We start from the raw sequence: 7,986 nt of genomic DNA, 5'->3' as shown, positions 1-7,986 counted from the left end.
CATAGTCTATGGTGCATGGCCAACTACTCCGTCTCACAACAGTTTTCATGCACTTTCATGACCTCAGTGTTAAATTGTTATCCCCATTTTATAGATGGGGAGTCTGAGGTTCAGCAAGATAAAGTGATCGGCCAAATAAGAGGCAGAACCAGGAATAAAACAAGTCCTCTGCCTCCTCTGTGCCTTTCTCCATCATGCCTGAACTGACCTGTGGGTATTTTTTAAGAAGGCAAGTACAAGAGTTTATCAGTTTTCAATATTTATCAATCTATCACTTAACGAGAAGGATCGAATGGTTTTCCATTTCACAATAGTATTATGTCTTCGAATTTCACCCTACCTTTTTTTTTAGGAGAAACAAGTTTGATTTTAATTATGTAAGTGGTTCATGTATACTTTTTTTGTAATTGTTTTTAATAATACAGGTAAAGCAAAAGTCATCCTTGACCTCTCAGTTCTATCCCTAAAAACTGTTACTATAAGCTCTTTAATGTCTGTCCTTTCAGCATTTTACATGCATTTTTATACAATATGTATGTACTTATAGAAACATGTAGTTTTGGAGGGCAAAGAGTCATAAATTTTATCATATGATATGTTTTATTCTACAATTTGCCTTTTTGAACTTAATCTTATTAGACGATCTGTCCAAGTTAATACGTACAGATCAACCTTATTCCTCCTAACTCCTTCAGAGTATTATTTCATTTCATAGCTATATATGATTTATTTAAACATTTCAATATTTTTTCTTTTCATTTTCATGCACCCACTTCTTCCCCACATTGAGGCTACTTGTTAAATGTTAGCAATATTCAGGAATAATTAGTACCCAGTCACCAAATGTCTTGCAGTGCTTCTAATGTCTTCTCTCACTGGGGAGAATGAACTGCAGATGAACAAATATTCCGGAAAATTAAAACTCAAAAATAAGTTTTACTAGCTTTGATGAAAATCTTTCCAAACTATACTCAAACAATATCTAGCAACATACTTTGGACATAATAATTGCACAATAAATGTGTTAAATGACTGTACATGTTTACTGCCTTAGGAAAGAGAAGGTGCCACATGTAATTTTTCTCTTTTTTTTTTTTTTTTTTTTGAGATGGAGTCTCGCTCTGTTGCCCAAGCTGGAGTCTCGCTCTGTTGTCCAAGCTGGAGTGCAGTGGCGAAATCCCAGCTCACTGCAACCTCTGCCTCCCATGTTCAAAGGATTCTCTTGCCTCAGCCTCCCGAGTAGCTGGGATTACAGGTGCGCACCGCCATGCCCAGCTTATTTTTGTATATTTAGTAGAGACGGGTTTCACCATGTTGGCCAGGCTGGTCTTGAACTCCTGACCTCAAGTGATCCACCCACCTTGGCCTCCCAAAGTGCTGGGATTACAGGGGCGAGCCACCACACCCGGCCACCACATGTAAATTTTAACCTTTGCTCAGTGACTTGATCTTTCAACTATTGTATGGTGTCATCATCTGGAGATGCTTGGGGATCACCAAGTTTAAAACCCAAAGTGCTGTGCTTTGTAGCCTTCAAAGTGGGAAAGTAAAAGGTAGGATTAAAAAGGAAAGAAGGAATAGGGAAATGTTTGAACCCCAGTATATCCAGACATTTTTCTCTCTTACGTCAAGAGCCTTTTGTCTCCCGATTGGTGGCTTTGCTTCTGAAAGCATCCTCTGCCAGTTGGCTATTCAGTCAAACATCTTGTGAATACCTACAATGTCACTAGGTACAATGCCAGGCACTGAAATGCAAAGATGGGAAGACACAGTCCTATCCTCAAGAAGCTTATAATCTAATGAGGGAAGCATACATGTTAACCAAGAAACAATCAGACATCAATGCTGTTATGAAAGGATATACACAGGAGAGAATTAGCCACTATCACTGAGAAGGTAACATTGGCACTAAGTGTGAAAGATGAATAGATGTTCACTTTGAAGATTGGAGTGATGGAGGAAAGCAAGCCACACATTTGAATTCACAGTCCTGACATACAGTCTGGCTGAGCTTGGGGAATCAGAGAAAACACGTCACACAGAGTCCTGACTGTGGACTTCGTTTCATGTCCTCAGCACTTCTGACTTTTCCCAAAGGCAGTGGAAAGCCACTGAAGCCTTTGAGGAGGAGACATAGCATGACTGGATGCACATTTTAGAGACAGTAAAACATTCTGGCTACAGTGTCAAGAATGACCTAAAGAAAGCTTATGGGGCCAGGTGTGGTGGCTCATGCATATAATCCCAGCACTTTGGGAGGCCGAGGTGGACAAATCACTTGAGGTCAGGAGTTTGAGACCAGCCTGGCCAACATAATGGAACCCTGTCTACTAAAAGTACAAAAATTTGCCAGCCATGGTGACACTTGCCTATAATTCCAGCTACTCAGGAGACTGAGACATGAGAATCACTTTAACCCAGGAGGCAGAGATCGCAGTGAGCCAAAATCACACCACCACTCTCTAACCTGGGTGACAGAGTGAGACTCTGTCTTAAAAGAAAAAAAAAAAAAGATTTATGGAAGGCCAGGTGCAGTGGCTCATGCCTATAATCCCAGCACTTTGGGAGGCCAAGGTAGAAAGATTGCTTGAACCCAGGAGTTCAAGACCAGCCTGGGCAACATTGTGAGACCTCGTCTTTATAAAAATTAATAATAGTTTCTTAAAACAAGAAAGCTTATAGAAAACCATATTCAGGAAGATCTTTTTTTTTTTTTTTTTTTTTTTTTTTTTTTTTTTTTTTTTTTTTAAAACAGAAGAAAAAAAAAAATAAAAAAAAAAAAAAAAGTTTTTAAAAAAAAAAAAAATTATAAAAAAATGATTTATGGGAATTTTTTTTTTTTTTTTTTTTTTTTTTTTTTTTTATTGTAGCAATCCAGGTAAGAGACAACTGTAATGATGCAAAAACAGCTGAACTGAATATGAGAGATGTTCAAGAGGTATGTGATGGGATGATGTTTTAAAATTTGGATTTCTGCTGCTTTCCTGGCATTTATTGTTCGTTTCAACAAATGTATTCTACTCACTTGGCCCTCAGGTTTGGGTTATTACCATAGTAATGAAAGGGTCAGTTCTCTATTTTTGAATTTCCCACCTCAAATGAGATTTTTTTTTTAAAATGACACCCCTGCATGTAGCAAGGAAGGAGAGTGGAAGGAAATGAGAGGGTGGCAAATATCACTATGGAGGGGCCCTGAGCACAACCTCCTCTCTCTGGTTGCCCAGTACATCAGCCTTAGATGGGAGCAGGGAGGGTAAAAAAGTGAACCTTCAGACGGGAGAGGAGATTGAAGAGCAGAGGACGCCCATGCTTCAAGTTCCAGGTGTGACCTACAGAAGAGTATCCTTGGGCCAGGGTGATGCAGCAGCCACTGAGTGGAAATGACAACATGGTGTTTTTAAGCCAAGAGGGGCCCCACACATTTCTTGGGGCTCCAGTGTGGCATAGGAAGGCTTCTGAAATGTTTCCGTGTCCCATTGCTCTAGCAGGTATGACAAAAGAGCTACTGTGTGAGATAATGAGGACACACGTTCACCTGGGTGGATATGGGACCAAAGACAAGATGGACATCTCAGTGGATGCTGGTAGAGAAAGGAGCCAGTGACCAGGGCCAGAGGGAGCCCACTGTCTGAGCAAATGCCAGCATAAATCAGGTGGATCAAGAAACAGAACCCCTGACTGGGCACGGTGGCTCACGCCTATAATCCCAGCACTTTGGGAGGCTGAGGTGAATGGATCACCTGAGGTCAAGAGTTCAAGACCAGCCTGGCCAACATGGTGAAATCCCGTCTCTACTAAAAATACAAAATTAGCTGGGCATGGTGGCAGGCACCTGTAATCCCAGCTACTTGGGAGGCTGAGGCAGGAGAATCACTTGAACCTGGGAGGGGGAGGTTGCAGTGAGCCAAGATCGTGCCGTTGCACTCCGGCCTGGGTGACGAGTGAAACTATGTCTCAAAAAAAAAAAAAAAAAAAAAAAAAAAAAAAAAAAACCTGCCACACCCCAGCCCCGAAGTGCTTGAACACTGCCATCACTTAGATGTAACCCGAGGGAGCAGGTGGCAGAGGAGAAACCTTAAATTCTCTGAGTTTATATTGACTTGACAAAAACAATGTTTCTACTGCCAGGTAGAAAAATGAATTTTGGAACAAAATTTAGAAGAACAAAATTATATTCTTTGCATTCCCTAGTTATGACCTGAGAAGATGTTCCCACTAGCAATAGACATTGCAGGATGTGATACCACTCTGGAGGACTTTGAAGCTTCTGGATTTGGTTGAAGAAAGATGCTTTGGACATTTTGAATTTGAGTTGCTTCTCCAGAAGTCTTCTGTATCTGAAGCATGGGAGAGAGTATAAGCTGGGGAAATAAGTTTGGGGGTTACCAGAAAAGCAGTGGGTAAGGCCATGAGCAAATGAAATCAAATAGAGGATGAAGAGAACAGGAGCCCTAGCAAACCCTGACAGTTAAAGAGTATGCAGGGAAAAGGACTTGGAAAGGACCCTGTAAAGAAAGATCCAACATGACCTGAAGAAGAACTGGTAAGTGATGCCAGATAATCAAACAATCAAAGCATCCAGCCCAAGGATAGTTCAGGGTTGCACAGAAACTCTTTATCATGGTTTTTTTTGTTTGTTTGTTTGTTTTGTTTTGTTTTGTTTTGAGACAGAGTCTTGCTCTGTCTCCCAGGCTGGAGTACAATGGCACGCTCTCGCCTCACTGCAACCTCTGCCTCTAGGATTCAAGCAATTATCCCTACCTCAGCCTTCCAAGTAGCTGGGATTACAGGCACTCACCACACACCCAGCTAATTTTTGTATTTTTTAGTGGAGACGGGTTTTCGCCATGTTGGCTAGGCTGGTCTTGAACTCCCGACTTCAGGTTATCTGCCCTCCTCGGCCTCCCAAAGTGCTGGGGTTACAGGTGTGAGCCACCATGCCTGGCCTTAGGCTTTTTTTTTTTTTTTTTTTTTTTTTTTTTTTTTTTTTAATTATACTTAAGTTCTGGGGCTACATGTGCATAACGTGCAGGTCTTGTCTACATATGTATACTTATTGCCATGTTGTGTGTGCTTGCACCCATCAACTCGTCAGCACCCATTAATTATATTTATATCATGTATACTCCCCACTCCACTGCAATCCCTCCCTCCTACCCCCTCCCCATGATAGGCCCCAGTGTGTGATGTTCCCCTTCCCGAGTCCAAGTGATCTCATTGTTCAGTTCCCACCTATGAGTGAGAACATGCCGTGTTTGGTTTTCTCGTCTTGTGATAGTTTGCTGAGAATGATGGTTTCCAGCTGCATCCATGTCCCTACAAAGGACACAAACTCATCTTTTTTTATGCCGGCCTTAGGCTTTTCTTATTGATCAGGAAATTATCGGCCTCACATTGGAACTTAAGACAATGTTCTCATTGCCCAGGGATGCCAGGAGGCTGACTGCAGGGACTAATTTGTGCTAATGCAGTGCAGCCTTACTTGTCATAATGTTACTGCAAGGTAAATTATAGTTCACATACACACAGAACACTTCTGTGTGCTTTGTCAACATGCTGTTAGGATTTTTTCACTGTATTACCCAATTCCCCTTTTAAGAAAAGATCTCTCTCAAATCATTGTCAGACATTAGGACTAGATAAATTTGTCCTTTTTGGCCTATGGGTCTTCTAGGCAGAGGACTACATGAATCCATCATTCCCTCTTCACTGTGGCTCCTGGGAAGCTCAAGACCAGATTTTGGGCTTAATTGCTATAATGTTCCTCAGATAGTTTCTATGATTCTAGTGTTTTCTTCCTCTTAGCCCTTATTTATTTGTTCCTGCTCCTATTTCTTGATCAGTTTTTTGGTCCTGTTATACTGGTCTGATAAATTTGTTTTCATCAAAAGTTACTTCAAATCTTTGGTGCATTTGGCAAGATATAGAATAGCTAATTGAAAAAAAAAGTCTAAGTCAGCTGGCTGTGGTGGCTCACACCTGTAATCCCAGCACTTTGGGAGGCCAAGGCAGGAGGATCACTTGAAGCCGGGAGTTCAAGACAAACCTAGGCAACATAGTAAAGCCTCATTTCTACAAAAAAGAAACCTAAAAATTAGCCAGGCATGCACCTGTGGTCCCAGCTACTCAAGTGGCCGAGGCCAGAGGATCACTTGAACCTGGGAGGTCAAGGCTGCAGTGAGCTATAATGCACCGTTACACTCCAGCCTGGGTGACAGAGCAAGACCCTGTCTCAAAAAAACAAAACAAGAGAAAAATATCATAATTGTACACTTTTTAAAAAAACTATCTTTAAGGTTGACAGTTGACATATAGCTGATGTCTTCATATATTAGTTATGAAGTTCATTCTGATAAATAATTCAAGGAAGCTTTTTCCCAGTAGTCAATCTATATATCAACAATAGCAAAAGTAACACTTGATTGCTTGATGCTATAGGACATTTAAAGAGCCACAGTGATGAGGGAATGATGGATTTATGTAGTTCTCTCTGCCTGGAAGGAAGAGATTAGGACTAGATACAAAAAGGACAAATGTATCTAGTCCTAATCTCTCACAATAAGTTGAGACAGAGATCTTTTCTTAAAAGGAGAATTGGGTAATAGAGTGAAAATAATCTTCATAGCACCTTGACAAAACATACAGAAGTGTTATTTGTGTATGTGAATTACAATCTACCTTGCAGTAACATTATGGAGGTGAGTAAGGCTGCATTAAAGGTAACCCAATCCAGTGATAGGAAGCTTTCCTCTCTAGCATATTATCTATGCTTATCTCTAATGACCGTTCTGGTTAGAAGTGTGGCTACTAATATTGTAAGTCATTAGTATCAATTTTTCCTTCTTCAAATCCAGTATCAAAGCTCATAACAAGCTGCTTGCTTTGACTGTTGAACTGTCATGAGGAAGCACTTTTGAAGGTTATCAGAATCAAAATGGAGTCAGTTGTGTTAAAAATTAGGAAAAGGGCAGGGCACAGTGGCTTATGCCTGTAACCTCAGCACTTTGGGAGGCTGAGGTGGAAGGATTTCTTGAGGCCAAGGGTTTGAGACCAGCCTTGGCAACATAGAAAGACTCCATATCTACAAAAAAAGTTTAAAAATTAGCCATGCATGGTAGTACACACCTGTAGTGCCACTTGGGGGACTTGGGGGTCCTACTTGGGAGGTTGAGGTGGGAGAATCACTTGATCCCAGGAGGTCGAGGCTGCAGTGAGCTGTGATCACACCATCACACTCCAGCGTTGGTGATGGAGGAAAATTGTGACTCCGTCTCAAAAAAAAGTAAAAAATTGGCTGGGCACAGTGGCTCGCGCAATAATCCCAGCGCTTAGGGAGGCCGAGGTGGGTGGATCATTTGACGTTAGGAGTTCAAGACCAGCCTGGCCAACATGGTGAAAACTGCCTCTACTAAAAATACAAAATTAGCCGGGTGTGGTGGTGGGTGCCTCTAGTCCCGGCTACTGAGGAGGCTGAGGCAGGAGAATCACTTGAACCCGGGAGGCGGAGGTTGCAGTGAGCCGAGGTCACACCACTGCACTCCGGCCTGGGTGACAGAGTGAGACTCTATCTCAAAAGAATAAAAAATAAAAAGAGGAAAATAAAACCCTAACAAATAGATCCAGGGAGGGCTATGAAGAGAGGGTTCTCACTTGCATGCCTGATAACAAAAGCTATCACAAAAGACTGCAAAACCCACAACCTTGCACAAAGGCCATCACAGCCTTACACAGAAAATATTTCTATGAGGACATCTGCTCAGCAACTACCTGTCCAACCTCAGTCACCACTGTTGTTGATCTTCGTAGTTTAGAATAATCATTTCAAAACAATTATGTAATCTGTAATCCTCCTCATTTTTCCTTTAAAACCTTTTGTCTTCTTTTGCCTCCCTGAATATATACATAGTTTGCTATGGCATTCATATTCCTATTGCAATGCTCTATTCCTGAATTTTTTTTTTTTTTTTTTTTTTTTTTTTTTTTTTT

This window comes from Rhinopithecus bieti, unplaced genomic scaffold (assembly GCF_001698545.2).
Source record: "Rhinopithecus bieti isolate Rb0 unplaced genomic scaffold, ASM169854v2 scaffold_5216, whole genome shotgun sequence".
Lineage (NCBI taxonomy): Eukaryota > Metazoa > Chordata > Mammalia > Primates > Cercopithecidae > Rhinopithecus > Rhinopithecus bieti.
This window is presented reverse-complemented; position numbering follows the sequence as displayed.